Genomic DNA, 22,930 nt, shown 5'->3' on the forward strand with positions numbered 1-22,930 from the left:
CGATATAAACATATATGACCTACCAAACACCTACTCTAAAAAGTTCATTTACGCCGACGACATATGTTTAATTAGCGAATCTGTCGAGACATCAGAAATTACTCATGAAAACGACCTGAAAAAGATTTATGAATATTTCCAAGTAAGGCGACTTAAATCCAACGCCATGAAGACAGAGACAGCCTGCTTTCACCTAAACGACAATCAGGCACACTATGCACGCAGAATCGCTTTCAGAAACCACATGTTGAGATACAACCCTCAACCAAAAATACCTGGGAATAACGCTTGAGCGCACAGGGCCCACCTGGAGAAGACAGCCTGAAAAATAAAAACTAGAAATAACATAATCCAAAAACTGTCAGGAAATGGCTGGGGAACGTATGCAATAACCCTCAGGACATCGGCCCTTGCTCTTGTCTGTTCAACAGCAGAATACTGCAGCTCTACGTGGTTAAATAGCGGTCATACAAGAGCAGTAGATACTCACCTCAATGATACTATGAGGCTGATATCGGGAACCATCAATTCAACACCAGCCCAGCGGCTCCTTGTTCTGTCCAACATTCATCCTCCACATTTACGAAGACAGCTAGCATTGAAAAAAGAGTGCCAAAAATGCCTAGACAACCGTCAACTTCATGTCCATCAAGACCTCATCTCCCAATCTCGACTAAGGTCTCGTAAACCTTTAGGGGAAGGTGAGAGAGGGTTTGGTAAGAGACAATTTTAACATTGATGATGCTTGGCATCGAGAATGGTCTTCCTCCAACCCAGGCTCAGATAATCTAATCAGAGGTCCGAGCCAACGCCCTGTCGGATTTGAGCTACCAAGGAGATGTTGGACATCACTCAACTGGTTGCTTTAAGGAAATTCCAAGGCACCTTCCAGGACCTTCACTTGCTTAATGGAGAAGCTACCACCTGGCTGAAAGGACTGGACATCCATCCTTGAGCAGTACAGTAATGCCAACTATATGGGCACCTTAGGGAATTATACGTCACTTAACATTTATTCTATGTGACTTGATATTACATATATTTGTCGTTATCAGTATTTTATTTTATAATCAGTATGTTCTGTACATATACCTTTTATCTCAAAAAGTACTAGATGTAATCAGATGCCGTATTACTGATGTAATCTGATGCTGTATTACTGATGTAATCTGATGCTGTATTACTGATGTAATCTGATGCTATATTTAGAGCCATAGGAAATAAATTTAAAAAAACCGGTAACAAATCTGTCTTTCTTTAAGCCGTCATAGTAGGATCGCAAAAACTCCTGCAGTATTCAACAATAGGTCACGCAACTGTTCGGAAAGTAGTCATCTTTATAAATGAACTACCCTTCGCTACAATTCCCCCCAATAAACTGAAGTCAACCATTCGCCTTCCCTACTATCTACCTTACGTTCTCGTTCCATTTCATATCGCTTTCCAACGTTACGGCTACGTATATATGTATAATGGTCATGACTGTGACAAACAGCACACCATCAACATTGTTTTCAAACAACTTTAAACACAGCTGTGTGCAGCAACCGTGAAAATATTTTTGTAGTAAAGACAGCCCACTGGTTGCAATGGATTTTACAGTCGAATTGACCATGATTTCGACTCTTAAACTAAGGGAGTCTTCATCAGAATTTATATTACATACGAGAAAAGTTGAGCATAACAGCTCTCGTCATACAGTTTTATGTGACGTGGCCTTTTTGGTGTTAAAATTGTATGACGAGAGCTGTTATGCTCAACTTTTCACGTATGTAATATAAATTCTGATGAAGACTCCCTTAGTTTAGGAGTCGAAACCATGGTCAATTCGACTATAAAATCCATTGCAACCAGTGGGCTGTCTTTACTATTAAAAAGAAAGTTTTCAAACATTCCAACCCATAAAAAGTAAACTTGCATTTCGCTACATTTAGAGCAAGCCACCATTCATCACACCGAATATAAATTCTGACTATTATCCTGTCATCCTGTAATCTCTCACGACACTATAGCGTTATCAGCAAACGGTCACAGATTACTGTTCACCATGTCTATAAGTTCATTTAATTAATTAGCTAGTTTGTAACATAACTGGTCTGCTACATGTCGCCATACGATCTTTATTCCATCTGTTTTCTTAACTGTGATGGGTGGACGGACACATGTAGTGACTGTTGGAGCCAAGTTGCAATATTTTTTCTCTTATGTAACAGCTCAGGCGATTCATCACCGTGCCTGGGAGGCCTGGTCGCTTTAGAACACAGGACTCTTCCCATAAGCTTCGCAAGGGTCGCGAAATTCTTAGAATTGAAATGAAATCGTTGGCTGGGAGGCCCCTATTCGGGGAAGTTCGGCCGCCAAGTGCAAGTCTTATTTCAGTCGACGCCACACTGGGCGACTTGCACGCCGGTGATGAGGATGAGAGGATGATGAGGACAACACAACACCCAGTTCACGAGCGCAGAAAATCTCCAACTCGGTCGGGAATCGAACCCTGGCCCCCTTGTATGGGAGGGGAGCACGTTACCAGCCAGCTAAGCAGGTGGACTCTGAAAAGATGCCTGTGACCATTTTTGTTTGGCAGGACGGAGCGCGCCCTTTGAAGTCAGAAAGTTCTATCGAGACCCGGAAGTAATCGCAAATGTGACGAATCTGCTCTTCCTGCAGTGCACTAAAGTATGCTACTCCGCCATTTTGTGCTTCCAGAGCGTGAAACCTTTTCGTATTCTGGGAGCTCCCAGCAGCCGTCCACCTCTATTTTTGGTTTAACCAATGAGCGACGATACAGAAATTGTTGTGCCAACCTCCAGACAACTAAGGAATACACAGTGGGCGATATTCAAGAATTTCAGCAGTTCCTTCCCTGCGCTTTGTGCTGGAAAGAGAAAACCTGGGTTGTCAGGCTGGTAGGGCTAATCGTGATAGACTCTTCCCTCGAGGATGTGGTGTTCTGGAGAGATGGATTGTGGCCGTAGAGAGGGCAGCGACCGGTGCGTGGGTCCGCGAGGATCATTTTTCGATCGCCGAGACACTGGTCTGCAGCACTGGATGAGTTTATTGTTTGAATAAGTGTTGCAGTTTCACAGCAGCGCAGTCGCTTTTACCTCTGAAAAATTTGCAACTTGTGTGTCCTTTAGCTCGCCACTTGTGTTGCATTTTTAGTAATTCAGAGTTGGATTTAGTATTCAACAGTTTCCTGTAACTGCATTTGTAAGCTGCACAGGCTATTGGAAGGCCAGCTGCACTTCCGCGCCGGCCGAAGTGGCCGAGCGGTTCTAGGCGCTACAGTCTGGAACCGCGCGACCGCTACGGTCGCAGGTTCGAATCCTGCCTCGGGCATGGATGTATGTGATGTCCTTAGGTTAGTTAGGTTTAAGTAGTTCTCAGTCTAGGGGACTGATGACCTCAGAAGTTAATTCCCATAGTGCTCCGAGCCATTTCAACCATTTTGCACTTCCGCTAGCAGTCTTCCTTGTTTTTAGTTTCTGTTGGTCGCAAAGAACTGGGGTGTAATAAATTGTCTGGTTTGATAAATCGCTTTCTTTGTTAATAATTAATTAACCGGTGTTGCACGCCCAAGTTTGTGAATCTGAATTAAGATTCCATGACTTTTTGTTTCAACCTAACTTCTTCTTATTATACCATTCTTACAACATATTCAATCTTTTGTGAGAATCGTTGACCTCAGATTATACTCTATACTCTACATCAACGAAATAAACTAAAGTAATTGAGAGTGATCCATTTACTTATTTCGCTCAACTTCGTAGCTTTGAATAGGCGACCCTTCATTACTGAAAATTTTATAAATATCTTCAGTGACATTTGTTTATTTTAATCTGTGCAGCGAATCCTTGCAGTAAAGGTGTGAAATCGCTGGGAGAGTTTTCTGAGTTCGTGAGGGCGGCATGCAGATTGCACGACTGCTGGCGAACCCCAAATCGTCTCAAATGGCTCTAACCACTATGGGACTTAACATCTGAGGTGATCAATCCCTTGACTTACAACTACCTAAACCTAACTAACCTAAGGACATCACACACATCCATGCGACCGTAACAGCAGCGCGGTTCCAGACTGAAGCGCCTAGGGCCGCTCGGTCCCAGTGGCCGGTTAGTCACTGAGAATGTTGAAATAAACGTCCTGGTTCATGTTCACGGTAACGTGAGTGAATAGGGCCAAACCGTCGTGCAAACAACACTCCCGAAGGTACATTCAACGGGTCTGTCTTCTGGTGATACGCTTCATCGCTTATAATATCAAAAGATACCGATATACCACAGTTTGGCAAAGCACTGGCATCAAAAGCTTTGTCTTCCGTCTAACAAAAGCTTAAGTAGTTCTAAGTCTAGGGGACTGATGACCTCAGATGTTGAGTCCCATAGTGCTTAGAGCCAATTGAACCATTCTTGTCTCGGTGACGAAATGTTGGCCTTTCTTCTTCATAGTGATTATGCTGCAGACACTGCGCTGTTCAAGGACGACAACAGCCTTGTTTACAGGTCTGCGTGAGTATGTTTCTTGTCCGACTATCACTCATCCACTCCATCGCATCGCGACTGGTCCGCTAATCACCCGACGTAATTTCATAGAAAATGTATGGCGCCATTTGGAGCAGCACATTTGTTTATTTATCGTGTAACATGGGAGACCTCCTCCGCTTTTGTGCCTCTACAATCGGATCTGACTGGTCTGGTTCCAGTAGCAGATCTCTCCTCAGGGCACAACGCAAATTAACGGTTTCCCGATGGATTTTGGATAACGCAGTCTGGTGCAAAGAGCCCTGAGCAATGAATCCTGAGTGGGTCATCTTTAAATCTTCTTTGACTCTTTACTACACACGGGATTTCATAGTTACGAAATTAAAACCATTAATTGCAATGTCTAGAATTTATTCCATGTTGTAGTTTTCATGGAGCATCCATTATGATTAACACTCTCATCTAAATTAATAACCAACAGATCACATTAACCATCATCGTTACGTGTTGGTGAGGTTTGGAGACGAGCAGGTGACTTCAAGGGATGTATGCCGCGATATCATCATACTTACAGAAACGTGAAGTTGTTTGGAAGAAAGCAGTTATTGTACGGCGAGAAACTGACAACGAATGAAGATGAGTTTTTCTTTTTCTACCCTTTGCGGGTCAGAGGGACTTCGGCCATTCACTTATGTAAGAAGACGACAGTCGTCCGTATGCTATTTATTGTGTGGGTACAGTTTCGGTGCTTCAATGCACCATCTTCAGGCCCTAACTGATGCCGAGAGGGTTAATACCATTCATATACACGATGTATCAGTGGCCAAAATCTATAACCGGTTTCCGCAAATTACCTGTAAGCGCAATGTTGTCTCTCCAACATTGGAGGTTGGAAAGACAACATAGCGATTACAGGTAATCATCGGAAACCAGTTACAGATTTTGGCCGCTGATACGTCGTGTATATGGATGGTGTTAATCCTCTCGGCATCAGCTAAGGCCTGAAGATGGTGCATTCAAGCACCGGAACTGGTAGCTTTACAGTAAATGACATCATAAGCATGGTTGTTAGGTGTTCCGTTTTCTTCCATTAATGAATATAATGTTACTATTGCGGCAGAACGATCATTCCGCAGGCTACCGCTTCTAGCCAAACGAACGAATCGTTAGGCCCATCTAGCATGCTGTTGTCACAATGTGTTCTTACCGTGAGCTGCGTCTACTGCCGTCAAGATGTAGCTAGTACTCGGGGTGACTCACCGTCACTGTCCGTTGGGTGTATGTGCCCTACTGATCTCGGCGCCCACGATCTGATTGTTTGGTCCACTCTACATCTCCCTTGATCGAACCTTTCTGCTCGGCTCCCCTGAACAAATCTCCTCTCTTCTGCGTCCTCTGCCCGACTCTTCCAATCTGTCCTAAAAAGTGTAATCTTCCGCCCATCCACAGCTTTCTCGCGCCTCTTCAAACTTCTGTCCAGTCTCCCACATCGCCGTCCACGTTGCCCAATAGCATAAATTTATAAGATCTCTCTTACTCTCTCTATCGGCTCCGTATTAACGCCTCTTCCAATCCATTCTTCTATTGCGTTTCTCTGTTCAAAAAGTGGGATGTAAGACGGGCGTCACAAAGATTCCATCAATGACGAGGCGGGTTATTTCCACCTGCGAGTTTTCGCCACCGTGGGAATACAAAAGGGAAAAATAGATTCCTTCTTTTACCATTGCCTGGGATAGTCAGCCGCACCTCGGAATAACGTTTCCCCGAATTCTTTTTCTTTGTCCACTCACAAACGGTCTATGACTATTGTCTGCGGCTGGGCTGGCGGCGTTCGTATTTTTAACATCGTGCACCATTTTCTCGACACCATTCATTATGCATCAGGTAACTCCTTTTGAAGTCCGCCCCCGGTAGCTGAATGGTCAGCGCGAGTTTCAATCCTATGGGACCGGGTTCGATTCCCGGCTGGGGCGGAGATTTTCTCCGCTCAGGGACTGGGTGTCGTCCCAATCATCTTTTCATCCCCATCGATGTGCAAGTCGCCGAAGTGGCGTCAAATTAAAAGACTTGCAGCCGGCGAACTGTCTATCCGACGGGAGGCCCTAGTCACACGACATTTACATTTCCTTTTGAAGTCATTGGATGCTAGTTTTGTAGTTGGGTGTTACTGTGACATATTTAAGCGTATTAGGAAACATGCCCCAAGTTACTGATTGACTACAAAGAAAGCTTAAGGGTAATCCTATTCAGAAAGCACAAAATTTTCTCTTCTCGAAACATCTTAATAGAGAGCAGAATTACTACATTTTAGTGACTTGGTGAACTCTGTGATCTTCTTACAAGTTGTATTTTTGAAACTGGCTGTTGATGTTGAATCTAGTGTCTGAATAAGTAAATTTAATGCACCTCCATTTAGTTGTTTATTACTGGGTGCAGTCTTTGCTGCCATTGTGAGGAGGTAATTACTGAATATGATCGCCAGTGATTTGAAAGTGTCACCATGTCTGCCAGAAGTACTTTATGAGAGGCTCTGTTTCATGTGAATTTCTGTTCTGTTTTTGTTTTTATCTTATTTGAAATTTTTCCAAATAATTTTTACCTTATTTTGGTATCTTTCTTGAACATCATGTAATAAATAGCCTGCTACAAATTGTATTTTTAACTCTGTATTACACCCTTATATTGGGGAATGAATAGGTGGCAATTTCAGCTTTGAATTATGCCCATCAGGATGTACTGATTTCGTTGTATAGAATCAGTCCTTTAGAGTAGCACTTAATTTCTTGTATCGTATGCAGAATTATGATCAAGAGGACCGTGGCTGAAACGCTAAGTTTAAAATGAAGAAAGTTCAATCACAATTAAATTCATTGTTTAGGTAAACACTTGACCCGATGTTGTGGCCACATTGCGACATGCAGACTCTATATGAATGTTATTTTAATTGTAAATCGGTTGATTTCTTTTCGTATTTAAATTATTCCACCCTCTGGCCTTTCTCTGGATGAAAAACTAGTAGTTCTGTACGAATCTTGTAATTATTACATATGTAATCAAGTAGAAAAAGTTGTAACGATGACCAGCCTTTATGATCACAGTCATGGAATAGGATGCAAGCCGTCTATGGAAAATCACACATCAAGAGTCGAAAATGACACCTGAATATAGTACTGTTGGTGTGCTTTAGCACTGCGCGGTGCATTAGTGTCACAACAGATCTTATTTGGAACTTTTCTTTTAACAGGAAAGATACACTGTTTGAGAATGTTGTTGTTGTTGTGGTCTTCAGTCCTGAGACTGGTTTGATGCAGCTCTCCATGCTACTCTATCCTGCGCAATCTTCTTCATCTTTCAGTACCTACTGCAACCTACATCCTTCTGAATCTGTTTAGTGTATTCATCTCTTGGTCTCCCTCTACGATTTTTACCCTCCACGCTGCCCTCCAATACTAAATTGGTGATCCCTTGATACCTCAGAACATGTCCTACCAACCGATCCCTTCTTCTAGTCAAGTTGTGCCACAAACTTCTCTTCTCCCCAATGTTATTCAATACTTCCTCATTAGTTATATGATCTACCCATCTAATCTTCAGCATTCTTCTGTAGCACCACATTTCGAAAGCTTCTATTCGCTTCTTGTCCAAACTATTTATAGTCCATGTTTCACTTCCATACATGGCTACGCTTCATACAAATACTTTCAGAAACGACTTCCTGACACTTAAATCAATACTCGATGTTAACAAATTTCTCTTCTTCAGAAACGCTTTCCTTGCCATTGCCAGTCTACATTTTATATCCTCTCTACTTCGACCATCATCAGTTAATTTGCTCCCCAAATAGCAAAACTCCTTTACTACTTTAAGTGTCTCATTTCCTAATCTACTTCCCTCAGCATCACCAGACTTAATTCGACTAGATTTCGTTACCCTCGTTTTGCTTTTGTTGATGTTCATCTTATATTCTCCTTTCAAGAGACTATCCATTCCGTTCAACTGCCCTTCTAAGTCCTTTGCTGTCTCTGACAGAATTACAATATCATCGGCGAACCTCAAAGTTTTTATTTCCTCTCCTTGGATTTTAATACCTACTCCGAATTTTTCTTTTGTTTCCTTCACTGCTTGCTCAATATAAAGATTGAATAACATCGGGGAGAGCTACAACCCTGTCTCACTCCCTTCCCAACCACTGCTTCCCTTTCATGTCCCTCGACTCTTATAACTGCCATCTGGGGAAGGAATAAGAAATATTAAATTTACAAAAAGCAAGCTTTTCTCTCTCATAAAAAAATGGCTCTGAGCACTATGGGACTCAACGTCTGTGGTCATAAGTCCCCTAGAACTTAGAACTACTTAAACCTAACTAACCTAAGGACATCACACACATCCATGCCCGAGGCAGGATTCGAACCTGCGGTTCCTGACTGAGCGCCTAGAACCGCTAGACCACCGCGGCCGGCTCTCTCATAAAGCAACTCACAAATTCGTCTTCGCGATTACAAATTAATTTAAAAGTTATTACAGAGTACTGCTCTAAGTACTTGTCCTATGTAGTGAAAAACATATAATTTGGATGTCGACTAAGAAAGTGACTGCTGTTGCTGTCTGTATTATGTATTGTGTTCTGCACATATTACTTCCTTGTGCTAAGTATTTTCTTTATTCCGCCTACTACATTATGCCCTTATGAGGTGCCACAAACTGGTTAACGTCGTTTCTGTTGTTGAGAATTCCACATTTAATTGAGATAAGAGGGGGGAAATAATGTCGTGAAGAGACCAGCATATCCCGGGGCGAATACGTGTCACATGGAAAAATAATTGCCGCGGAACAGTGTGACAAGCAGTAAATCATAGCGTTTTTAGGGGAGGAGCGTTTCGAATGCAGTGTCACAGTCATTAATTCGTTGTCGTTGTTTTCCACTCGGCGGTTCGTGAGAGACCATTCATCTGGAATTGCCGCTGCATTAACGATGTTATTACGACTTTCCCATCCCGAAAACTCTGAGCGTAGGCTCCGCGCAGAGGCCGGACGCTCTAGGGTGCCGGCACAACAGGGGAATAAAAAAAGCACAACTCAGGATGTGCCTCATGACAACGAGAAGCCAACGTGAAAACTACTCATAAGCCACTTCACCAACAAAACTTCACATGTTCGTTATTTCGTAGTTACGAGTTTCGAATTTATAAATACATTTTAATAAAGGAGACCATGTCGCGAATGTATAGCTTTTGTTAGCTATCGAACGTTATTAGGCGTCTCTGCTTTGGGAAATTAATTACTTTTTCGTTTTTCACGTATGTGAATAAGGGCTACTGTTGCGATGTGACATGTGGGAAGGATATGGAAGGATATCATTTAAAATAAATCGCTTGACATCTACGTTGATAGAAATTACTCACCGTGATAAAACACAATATTGCTTAATGACAACCGACATACACGAAGCACAGAGAAGCTTCAAAAAATAAGAGGCAGCAAGTAACCAATAATTTTCATATTGAAAAATATATGCGTACAGGAACAACATAAAGGCCTCTCATGATGAAATGCTATTGGAGCAAAAATTTTTGTTAATTGTAAAAACTCAGAGTGGCGTTCGCTGTATTATTCAGTGGCTTGGTATTTAACTAATTTGTAAATGAAAATGATAATCTTATTTTATTACAGTGAGTAATTACTAAATAATTTTTCTCCCGGCTAAAGATTTGGTCAAGTTGCTAAAGAACTCCAAGTTAACGTTATGTTAAAGTGTTGTCTGTAAGTTGTGTAAGTGTCACTAAATCACAGTTCACACAACAGATTTTATACAACTATTGATTATGATGGAAACAGTTATCTTCAGCAAAATGATCATTAATACTACCGAATATCAGCCGCTGACAACACTGACGTATGTTACCTGAAACAATATTCTTCGTAACTCGTGCGTAATTAATTTCGGTTCCATACGTCAGCAAGAAAAGTTTGTTATATGGATCGTGCTATGAGCAGTTTTTTAAAGAACCAATCTGATTCGAATTATTTTCATTAAAATGAGTTCGGGACTAATGGTGCACATTTATTTTTACACATTTTTATTACCTTCGGCATTTATGTCTGCAGAGTTGCGTAATTTGAATTTGCCGCTGAGATAATTGTTAAGATGGTGGCAGACAATTGATAGAGACTTTCTGTTGTTCGAGCAAATTTCCTTTTAACGGGATAAGTATTTGAAATGATTATTAAACTTTGCTTTCATATTGTGCACTATTTAGACTAATTTTCATCAAGCAAACCTTTGATACTTTCGTAAGAAACATAGATAAAAACGCGATACAAATCGCTATCATCAATGGCTGCGCTCCTTGCAGCGGAAAGAAATAATTAACACAGACAATGCTTATTTAGAGAGGAATTAAAGTTACAAATAATAATGAACTCTATTCTCAAGTAATAACTAACAAATAATTACAATTTGTTAACAGACCTCAGTTTGATATACGCCTTGCGTCCACAACCTACAAAAGCTAACCAACAAAAGGTAAAAACAAAGGAAGACAAACGCAGATCATAAAAGGAGTTTACAATTATTATTCTCTTTGTATGATACACATCGATATGTCCAATTACATCATAAAATATTACATGAATAATTAATATTTATCATCGTTTTATTTCACTGTTTTTCCATAGGTCGGATAGATAATGTTATAACTGTTAGAGGCATAATTTCTTCTCGTCGCGTAGTGGCTAAAATTTATCTCGTGCATGTTACATCAGAATAAGTTTCGAAATTTACCCATTTAGGCGTCCGAACATCATGCAAAAAATGAAACCCCCGTGCTACCTACATTGAATACGACAGACCTGGGAAAAATGCAACGCCCTTTGGATCAGAAAGTTAGAAGAGATACGCTACTCAATTAACAAAAATAGCGAAAACTGGACCCTATAAAATCCAGATCAGATATACAGGCATCTTAAATGTCTCTACAGTATTTAGCTGATTATTCAGCAACTGACCATAAGAAAAGTCAAGAAACCAGAGAGGAATTAGGCATCTAGCGCATTATAAATGTTATAATGAAACTGACCACAGTATTCTCAATCAGTGCCCATACAATCAGAACTGCGTACCGGTAGTATGACGAAGAAAATGATTCCCAAAGGAAAGATAGGAGCTAGGTTATGTTTTAAAATCTCGCCGATGGCGAGGTCATTATAGAACGACATAAGGGTCGTAACAACGATGGGGCCTGTAAATCGACGGCGACCTTTCCGTACGAACTACGATGCTTCACACAGTTGCTATCCATAGTGTTCGAGAACATAATCAGTCTTACGCTAAAACGTTACCTATCTGACCCCTCTCAATTTTTGTTTACCTATTGTCGCAACAGAGCTGTATCATATATGTAGACTCAAGCGACGAATGAAAATTTGTACCAAGGCCGGGACTCGAACCCAGGACGCCTGCACACGAGGTAGATGCACTAACCACTACGCCACCCTGGCACAAGGGCTTTGCACAACCGCATGGACTACCCTAGCACGCCTATCCCCTCAAATCAAACTCCCATTCACGCCTCAGCTCATCACTGAACGATACCGCCAGATCCTAATCCCGGCTTTGGTACAAATTTTCATTCGTCGCTTCAGCCTGCGTATGTATGTCGTAGATGACAGACTTGAAAACGTCTCTGGAATCATATAGTTTCATTTGAGACCTATATCACCTATCTCGTCTTTTCCAAAGTGAGAAAGTGGATTATGAAGAATTTTAACTCATTTCATCGACAAGTTCTTAACTGGCTCTCAGTTTGGATTTTGGAAAGTTTTCTCCTTAAAGAAAACCTCAGTAACGCAGCCGTAACAGAACTAAACAAGAAAAATGATACTGCTGGTATATTATGCGATCTTTGATTGCGTGAATCACAAAATTCTACTCAGCAAACTAAAGTGTTACGGCATTAATGGCATCCGTATAGCGTGGATGGAATCTTGGCTTCATAACAGAAAACAGATCGTCTCATCGATAGAATGCGTCTCATCCATGAAGCTAACCTCAGAATTGAAGAACGTAAGGTGTGGGACGCCACAAGGATCGGTGCAAGGCCCACTCTTGTTTGTAGCCTACATAAATGATCTTCCAAACGCATAAAAGAGCGACTCCAAAACTGTCATGTTTCCTGATGACACATGCATAATAAGCAGGCACAGCTCAGACAAAAACTAAAAGCGCTTTACTATGGAAACGGCCAACAGTGTAAGTCTTTATGTCACAAACACATATTATGCAATTTAAAACCGGCAATAATGACATTTTCCCACTAAGACCAGATTGTATTAGTCACATACAGTATATGAAAAACACTGAGAAAAATTCCTTGGGGTTCAGTTTAATAACAAGTTAAAATGGAGTCAACACATAAATTAATCACTCCAGAAACTCCATTCATCGTGTTACGCCCTTGGAAGCATCTCTCATTGTGTTGTCTTATTTTGCATACTTTCACCCACTTTTATCGTACATAATTATGTTCTGGCGCAGTGCACGTGAAGTAAATAAACTGTTTACTTCACACAAGAGAGCAGTAAGAATATTTTGTACAGTAAATAATCATATATCTTTCAGATTCTATTTACGGATTTTGCAACTTTTACACTTCTTTCCCAGTACATATACTGTTTAATGAGTTTCGTGCCTGTTAATAAAAATCACTTTCAACTGAACAGAGATTTATATAGTCACACAAAACTGTGCTCATGTAAACTTCACCTCTTGTCTAGAGTTCTGAGTTAAGTTATGTACTCATGTGGGAAAATATTTAACAACCTCACGTCTAACATAGAATGAGAAACTGGGAATCCCTATCCAGATTCAAAAGAAAATTAAAAGCGTACCTCATTATCCACTCTTTCTACAAATTATATGAGTATCTAGATTCAAGGACTGTAAAGTTTTATTAACTGCATGCGAAGTAGAAAAGTTTGTTATAAACTTGCTTGACAAATAGGAGCCGGCCGGAGTGGCCGTGCGGTTGTAGGCGCTACAGTCTGGAACCGAGCGAGCGCTTCGGTCGCAGGTTCGAATCCTGCCTCGGGCATGGATGTGTGTGATGTCCTTAGGTTAGGTTTAATTTGTTCTAAGTTGTAGGCGACTGATGACTTCAGAGGTTAAGTCGCGTAGTGCTCAGAGCCATCTTTTTTTTTTTTTGACAAATAGGAATGTGTTGTATGTAAGCAAGTACCATTACTATCAAGTAAATGTGAAACTACTACAATCCATTTAACAGCATTTGTATGGTAAAACTGAACAGGAGCAGCTTTAGGTGGCATATGCGTGAATAACGTTAAGCAGTATAATGGCAAAGCATTGTTAACGTAGTACAAATATTGTGTTTCTATGAGTTTCTCGTCGTTGCACATCCCTGGAGATTCTACAGAATATAATGAGCCAAGGAATGTATGAATAATGAATGAGTTAATTAATTAATGATATCTACAGTTGTCTTCACAGCAGTGTTGTATGTGCTACAAGTGATTGTGATAAAGGCCATGATTTACAAGGTAGAGGTGTATGCTCCACCTGAGGTAGAATGGCCCAAGATCTGCCTGTGATTTGGGGAAGGAAGTATACAGGGTGAGCCGTCGGCCTCGCCGCAGTGGTAACACCGGTTCCCATCACATCGCCAGAGTTAAGAAAAATGGAAATGAGCGTATGGCTTCGTTGACCAGGAAGCCTCAGACGGGGAAGTTTGGCCGCCAAGTGCAAGCCTTATTTCAGTCGACGTCACATTGGGCGACTTGCGCGTCGGTGATGAGTGTGACATGATGATGAGGACAACACAACACCCAGTTCCCGACAGGCGGAGAAAATCTCCAAGCTGGCCGGGAATCGAAACCGGGCCCGCTTGCATGGGAGGCGAGCACGCTACCACCCACCTAAGCAGGCGGACGCCAAAGTTAAGAGCTGTCGGGCTTGGTTAGCACTTGGATATGTGACCATCAGCGTCTGCCGTGAGCTGTTGACAAACGGAGTGCACGCAGCCCTTTGAGGTCAGTTGAGTAGTACTGGCTCCGGTCACGAAAACTGAGAGCGGCCGGGAGAGCGTTGTGCTGATAAACGTGTCCCTCCATATAGGGCGATGTTCTTGAGGATAATATTATGGAAATGGAAGAGGATGTAGATGAAGATGAAATGGGAGATACGATACTGCGTGAAGAGTTTGACAGAGCACTGAAAGACCTGAGTCGAAACAAGGCCCCCGGAGTAGACAACATTCCATTAGAACTACTGACGGCCTTGGGAGAGTCAGTCCTGACGAACCTCTACCATCTGGTGAGCAAGATGTATGAAACAGGCGAAATACCCTCAGACTTCAAGAAGAATATAATAATTCCAATCCCAAAGAAAGCAGGCGTTGACAGATGTGAAAATTACCGAACTATCAGTTTAACAAGTCACGGCTGCAAAATACTAACGCGAATTCTTTAGAGACGAATGGAAAAACTGGTAGAAGCCGACCTTGGGGAAGATCAGTTTGGATTCCGTAGAAATATGGGAACACGTGTGGCAATACTGACCCTACGACTTATTTTAGAAGCTAGATTAAGAAAAGGCAAATCTACGTTTTTAGCATTTGTAGACTTAGAGAAAGCTTTTGACAATGTTGCCTGGAATACTCTCTTTCAAATTCTGAAGGTGGCAGGGGTAAAATACAGGGAGCGAAAGGCTATTTACAATTTGTACAGAAACCAGATGGCAGTTATAAGAGTCGAGGGACATGAAAGGGAAGCAGTGGTTGGGAAGGGAGTGAGACAGGGTTGTAGCTCTCCCCGATGTTGTTCAATCTGTATATTGAGCAAGCCGTAAAGGAAACAAAAGAAAAATTCGGAGTAGGTATTAAAGTCCATGGAGAAGAAATAAAAACGTTGAGGTTCGCCGATGACATTCTAATTCTGTCAGAGACAGCAAAGGACTTGGAAGAGCAGTTGAACGGAATGGACAGTGTCTTGAAAGGAGGATATAAGATGAACATCTACAAAAGCAAAACGAGGGTAATGGTTGTAGTCGAATTAAGTCGGGTGATGCTGAGGGAAATGAGTAGTAAAGGAATTTTGCTATTTGGGGAGCAAAATAACTGATGATGGTCGAAGTAGAGAGGATATAAAATGTAGACTGGCAATGGCAAGGAAAGCGTTTCTGAAGAAGAGAAATTTGTTAACATCGAATATTGATTTAAGTGTCAGGAAGTCGTTTCTGAAAGTATTTGTATGAAGCCATGTATGGAAGTGAAACATGGACGATAAATAGTTTGGACAAGAAGAGAATAGAAGCTTTCGAAATGTGGTGCTACAGAAGAATGCTGAAGATTAGATGGGTAGATCACATAACTAATGAGGAGGTACTGAATACGATTGGGGAGAAGAGGAATTTGTGGCACAACTTGACTTGAAGACGGGATCGGTTGGTAGGACATGTTCTGAGCCATCAAGGGATCACAAATTTAGTATTGGACGGCAGCGTGGATGGTTAAAATCGTAGAGGGAGACCAAGAGATGAATACACTAAGCAGATTCAGAAGGATGTAGGTTGCAGTAGGTACTGGGAGATGAAGAAGCTTGCACAGGATAGACTAACATGGAGAGCTGCATCAAACCAGTCTCAGGACTGAAAACCACAACAACAACAACATATTCGCATCCGTTTACGCGTACCGTCTGAGAATGACACGGCGGTCGGTCGGTACAGTTGAGCTTTCCAAGGCCTGTTCGGACTTAGTTTATTATACAGGGTGAAATCAAACTGCACTCTCAGAATTCCGGAGGCTGTTCGTGGATATTTTCTGAATGTTTTGGTATAAGGGATCCGTACCTCAGTACAGAGTAATGATGTGATTATGATTTCTTCGGTTTGTCGTCCCAGGTACCTCTGATTCTATAAAAATACTTTCACAACACTTAAAAAGCCTGTAATATGGAGACAGCAAAAATAAGAAACAAAACACAAACTTCTATGCACAAAAAGTACTGTATTGTGACTGCTGCCGTAGCGGGAACGGCTCAGCATGGCGTCGCTATACCGCTCTTCCAACTGCGTTTGCGTTCAGTGAAGCCATATACGAGTTTCATACCGACCAACTCTTCATCAGTGAAATACTGCTGTATATCACTGTTAATGTACAACTAACACTGCCAGAAAAATAAATCTAGAACAGAACCGAACGCAACATTAGTAAAATGGGGATTACTGTCGTCAATAGCAAGTACCGTGAATAAATGGATAAAGTTTCTTTCCAAACAAGGCACGCGGCACATATCATCGGCATTTCTACTGTTGTGCAAATGTTTTCAGAGCAATACAGAGTGCTGGTCATCTAGCGAATTTTTTATTGCTATTCCCATATTTTTTATCACTTACATTCTCATCTGCGTTGATCAAATATAGCTCGTTGTGGCTACGAGTTGGGCAGGATCACCGTTCAACAGAGGATGTTTCTTTCAGTAAAGCCACCAGGACGCTGCTGTATCTCCTCTCTCTCCTGATTGTTCAGACCTCGTCCCGGCAGTAAAAATACATCCTTCCAGTTTTGGATAAAGTCAGTTTATTAAGCATTTTTTAAATATTTGTCCAAAATACTTATGATGACTTATCGCACAGACATAGGTTGTTTCTTTAACGCTAAATAAATATAGGGTGTTTCAAAAGAATGATATGATTTCAGAACTACATATTTATTGATAAAAACATACTATAACATGGGTTGGGTTGTTTGGGGGAAGAGACCAAACATCGAGGTCATCGGTCTCATCGGATTAAGGAAGGATGGGGAAGGAAGTCAGCCCTGCCCTTTGAAAGGAACCATCCCAGCATTTGCCTGGAGCGAGTTAGGGAAACCACGTAAAACCTAAACCAGGATGGCCGGACGCGGGATTGAACCGTTGTCCTCCCGAATGCGAGTCCAGTGTGCTAACCACTGCGCCACCTCGCTCGGTATAGTATAACATGGGATAAGTTTCAAAATACTTACAAAATCTTAATTTCAGCTTTGTTATTAAAAATAGTCCATGTGTCCACCAGCAGCAGCACGAACGACATCTAGACGATAGCTAAATTCGTCATAAACTTCAGACAATGTATCGGCTTTTACAGAAGTTAGGGCGGCTGCTATTCTGTTCTTCACTTCTTCTGTGTCACGAGGTGAAGTGGTGCTGTAGGCACATTCCTTCACATATCCCACAAAAAAAGACGCATTGCGTCATGTCTAGCAATCCTGGAGGCCAAGAATGGTGAGCAGTGTCTCGGGGTCAAGTGCACCCCAGCCAGCGCCGAGGCAGAGTGCAACGTACGTTGTACTGGCAGTGTGAATCTCCATCCTGTTGGCAAATGGTGTCATCGGAGTACTCCTGAAGTTGTGGAAAAAGGCAATTCTGCAGCATTTGAAGGTAGCTCAACGCTGGATAGGGCGGACGGCACCCCGAGACACTGCCCTCCATTGCTGGCCTCCGACATATAAGACCCCATGCGATTTTTTACTGTGGAAATATACAGAGGAAAGTATGTTCATCCTCCCTTTACTCATGACGTAGAAGAAATGATGAACGGAATAACAGCCGCCATAACTTCTGTAAAAGCAGATAAAAGCAGATGCATTGTGTAAAGTTTATGACGAATTTAGCTATCGTCTAAATGTTGTCGCCCTGCTGATGGTGGACATATGCAGCATTTGTAACAGCATAGAACTTTATAATTTTGTATTTTTCATTTTAGCCTATGTTTGTAGTTTGTTTTTCTCAATAAATATGGAGTTTTGATATCAGGTCATTCTTTTTGAAACACCCTGTACAATGTGAACGCCTTGCGCTCACTCCCTCGAACTTTTATCCGCCGGTTGCCCACCCATAGTCTGTATGCTTCCTTGGCAGTCGTGATTTCTCTTCACGGTCCTTACGCTAGTTGTACGTTGTTGGCACAGAGTCGTTCTGCAATCTGCATCTAATGCCGATTCTCTCTCCTGTCTCAGTATTGTTTCCCGGAAGAATGCTCCCTCCAGCGATACGCGCTTGAGTTCAAGAAGCATTCCCGTAATACTCGGGCGTTAACTGAAGCATTGGTAACAGGTATGTCAGAACTATTTCGATGTCTTCCGTTAATTCGACAGCCGGCCGGAGTGGCCGAGCGGTTGTAGGCGCTATAGTCTGGAACCGCGCGACTGCTACGGTCGCAGGTTCGAATCCTGCCTCGGGCATGGATGTTTGTGATGTCGTTAGGTTAGTTAGGTTTAAGTAGTTCTAAGTCTAGGCGACTGATGACCTCAGAAGTTAAGTCCAATAGTGCTCAGAGCCATTTGAACCATTTAATTCGACCCGGCGGGGATCCCAAACTCTCGAGCAATAGCAAAAATTGGGTCGCACTGGTGTTCTGTATGCTGTCTCCTTTACTGAAGAGCAACATTTTTATAGAATTGTCCAAAGAAACTGACGTCGACCATTCGCTTCCCTACGATGAGCCTTACGTGCTCGTTGCGTTCCATGTTTCCCAGATAAACACTGTGTGATGGAAAGTTTCTGAACACCCCTACGTAATGCGGAATTGACCACTAAATGTCACCAGAAATGGACGTGGCAGTATAAAAGGAGACGTCGAATATTTTGTTGCGGGTAAAGAAGCAGTAACAGCAGAACGCCTCAGCCTGGAGAGCTCAGTGATTTCGGACGTGGACTTACCAGTCGATTTGATCTGGGTGAGGAATCCATCAACAACCGCTCTGAAGCTACCCTAGTGGGCTGTTGGTGATTTAATTGGGAAGTGGAAAACGTGACAGAACAGCCACAGCTCATGTACGGCTGGACAGGGACAGTCGAGCATTGTGGACCATGAGCGTGAAGTGATCGCTGTATCAAGCAGAATTAGATAACAGTCTTTGAGTGCTGGCCCCTATTATGACCGGAACCGAGGTTGGAATCTTCTTACACGTCGGTCAGGGGGCCTGAAGATGGCATAGTAAATCACCGAAACTGGTAGCCAAATAAAATAACAGGTGGGAAATTAGGCGGCTGAAAGGTGTTTGATTTGAAATTCTGTAACGAAAAGCCGTCCCGCAACCATCTCTGGAAAGACGGTCATGCAGAGATTGTGGAGCAGGGATATAAAAAAAAAATTACATGAAATCATTGGAAGGAATCTCCTGTAAGTTACAACATGCTACCAGCAGTCCAGCTAGTACAATGGCTGAGCGTAGAGAGTTAAAAAGAGTGGGGGTTCAATGGTAGAGCAGCTGCTCATAAGCCACACACATCTGTAGTGAGTGGTAAGTGGCGCTTGAGGTGGTCAAAGAGCGACACCACTGGACAGTGGATGACTGGAAGTGACTCATTTGGAGTGGTGAATCACACTGTACTCATTGGTAAACCGATGGAAGAGTTTGCGTTTGGCGTATGCCTAGAGAACGTTACCCGCCATCAACTGTGTACCAACAGTGAAGTACGGACGGGGCGGTGTTATGATATGGAGGTATTTTTCTTGGTTCTTGCTCTTAAAAAAGGCTAAAGTCTGAGGGATAGGAACACATTTTACAGCATCGTGTACTGAATACAATATAGGAATGGTTCGGAGGTGATGACTGCTTCTGTTAGCATAACCTTTCAACCTATCATAAAGCAGCATCTGTGACATGATGGTTTGTGGGCAATAATATTCCTGAGATGCAAATGAATCCAAATCAGCCAAACAGTTGCAACATAAAGTGGTTTCATTCAACCTTTGACCATAGGTCAGCCCGCCCTCTACAGAAATACGTGTAACTAATATTTTACATCGGAAAAACAAATAATGAAGATATCTGACTTTTTTCCATTGTAAATATGCTGTCAGCGCACATGGTTGTATACCTTATTAAACGCCGCGCGGGGTAGCCGCGCGGTTCCAGGCGCCTTGCCACGGTTCACGCGGCTCCGCCCGTCGGAGGTTCGAGTCCTCCCTGGGGCATGGGTTTGTGTTGTCCTAAGCGTAAGTTCGTTTGGATTTTAGTTAGATTAAGTAGTGTGTAAGCCTAGGGGACGATGACCTCGGCAGTTTAGTCCCATAGGAACTTACCATTAATTTTTCCAATTTTTTTTTTCGTTATTAAATATACTGGCCCCTTATGTCTAGGGCTCGTCAAGTAAGAATAGCTAAAATCCAGAAATAAAACCAATCAAATAAAAGGACTGGTCATGTTATGAGTTGCACGTCTACTGACGGGTAACGGAGTGCGTGAACATCAGGAAAATGCCTGAGGCATTTTTTACTCAGATGACATCTAATGACACACTCACTTTTGAAATCACTGAGCTCTCCTGATTATGCCATTCTGCTGTAAGTGCTTTTTTACCGGTTACACGATACTCCCCACATCGTTTTACGAGGGAGAGTCTACCTTTAGTGACATATAGTGATCACTTTCGCATTGGTTTTCCTTGTGCTCACGCTCTCCGTTTCCTTTCAAGAAACGTGCAGCTCATAACAACGCCTGTCATTTTGTTTCATTGGTTTTATATCTGGATTTTAACTAATCTCACTTGACAAGTAAAGATTTGGGCCAGCATATTAGACAGTGAACACAATTATGTGCGCTGACGGCATATTTTTCTTGAACAAATGTCAAATTGCTTCATTGCCGTTTTTCCAAAAAACAAAAAAAAGGCTCTAAGCACTACGGGACTTAACATCTTAGGTCATCAGTCCCCTAGACTTAGCACTATTTAAACCTAACTAGCCTAAGGATATCACACACATCCGTGCCCGAGGCAGGATTCGAACCTGCAATCGTAGCTGCCGCGTGGTTTCGGACTGAAGAGCCTAGAACCGCTCGGCCACAGCGGCCGGCTGTTTTTCCAATTCGAAATATTAATTATATGTATTGCTGAAGAAGATATTCATCGAAACCATGGTCCAAGGCTGAGTAAATCCAACTTTCGCTGCAGCTGGTTGGCTCTTTGGATTCATTTACTGATCGCTAACCGTTACTGAAGCACAGCAATGTTCAAGATATTCCTGAAATGGTCTGGCCTGTCCACAGTCCCCACTTCTCTGTAGATACAAGCGCGGAGTAGCACTACCTTCTATGGTTACGGCTCTTTAGGAAAAATGGGCAGCCGTTCTTCCACAGAGATTCAGACAGCTCATCGAAAGTGCAGAGTTCAAGCCTCTTTATAAAGACGAAGGTGGACACAGCGAATATTAATGTCCACTAATAGCTGTGCGGATACTTCTGATCGTATAGTATACAATCGGTGTGACTGTCATTTATGTGCATCTGGCTCCTCAACTGGTCACGAATTGACGCAGTTGGCTTATAAAAAAGGCAATGTGATGTCAACCATTGAACGAAGCTGGTGATTAGCTTTTTAAATCCTATCATCACGAGCGAGAACGTTCATACAGTATATGAATTTCTTTGACTCATCAGTCTTCTGAGCAGTTTGATGTGGCCTGCCACGAATTGCTCTCTTGTGGCAACTTTTTCATATCAGGGTAGCTGAGTGGCCAGCGCGACAGAATGTCAATCCTAAGGGCCCGGTTTTGATTCCCGGCTGGGTCGGAGATTTTCTCTGCTGAGGAACGGGGTGTTGTGTTGTCCTAATCATCATCGTTTCATTCCCATCGAAGCGCAAGTCGCCGAAGTGGCGTCAAATCGAAAGACTTACACCCCGCGAACGATCTACCCGATTAGAGGCCCTAGTCACACGAATTTATTTGGTTATTTGCTGGATGTATTCCGATCTCTGTCTTCCTCTATAGTTTTTACCGTCTACAGCTCCTTCTAGTACCACAGAAACTGTTCTCTGATGCCTTAACAGATGTCCTAAGATTCTGTCCTTTCTTCTTCTGTTCCAGTTTTTCTACAGTCCACGTCTGAATGCCATACTATGCTGTGCTCCAAACGTACATTATTCCTCTCATTCAGGCCAGTATTTGACACTAGTAGACTTCTCTTGGCCAGGTATATCCTTTTTCCCAGTACTAGTGTGCTTTTTATGTTCTCGTTGCTCCGTCCATCACGGGATATTTTGCTGCCTTGGTAACAGAAATCCTTCGTCTTCTTCGTGATGCCCAATTCTGATGTTAAGTTACTCGCTGTATTCATTTCTGCTGCTTCTCATTAATTTCTTCGGTTTACCCTCAGTCCATATTCTCTACTCATTAGAACGTTCATTTCATTCAACAGGTCCTGTAGATCTTCTTCACTTTGACTGAGGATAGAATTGTCATCAGAGAATCTTATCACTGATATCCTTTCACTCGGAATTTCAATCCCATTCCTGAACTCTTCTTTCATTTTCCTCGTTGCTTTTTCTATGTATACAATACTGACCATTAAAATTCCTACACCAAGAAGAAATGCAGATGATAAACGGGTATTCATAGGACAAATATATTATACTACAACTGACATAAGATTACATTTTCACCCAGTTTGGTT

At 42.2% G+C, this 22,930-nt stretch overlaps 1 non-coding gene across 1 annotated transcript; it reads right to left on the bottom strand.

The window, feature by feature from the left end:
- Positions 1-11,906: 11,906 nt before the first annotated feature.
- On the bottom strand, positions 11,907-11,978 carry Trnat-cgu (transfer RNA threonine (anticodon CGU)). Its single transcript has one exon. It is a non-coding gene; the product is annotated as a tRNA-Thr (tRNA).
- Positions 11,979-22,930: the final 10,952 nt, after the last annotated feature.

Source organism: Schistocerca nitens, chromosome 2, assembly GCF_023898315.1.
Source record: "Schistocerca nitens isolate TAMUIC-IGC-003100 chromosome 2, iqSchNite1.1, whole genome shotgun sequence".
NCBI lineage: Eukaryota > Metazoa > Arthropoda > Insecta > Orthoptera > Acrididae > Schistocerca > Schistocerca nitens.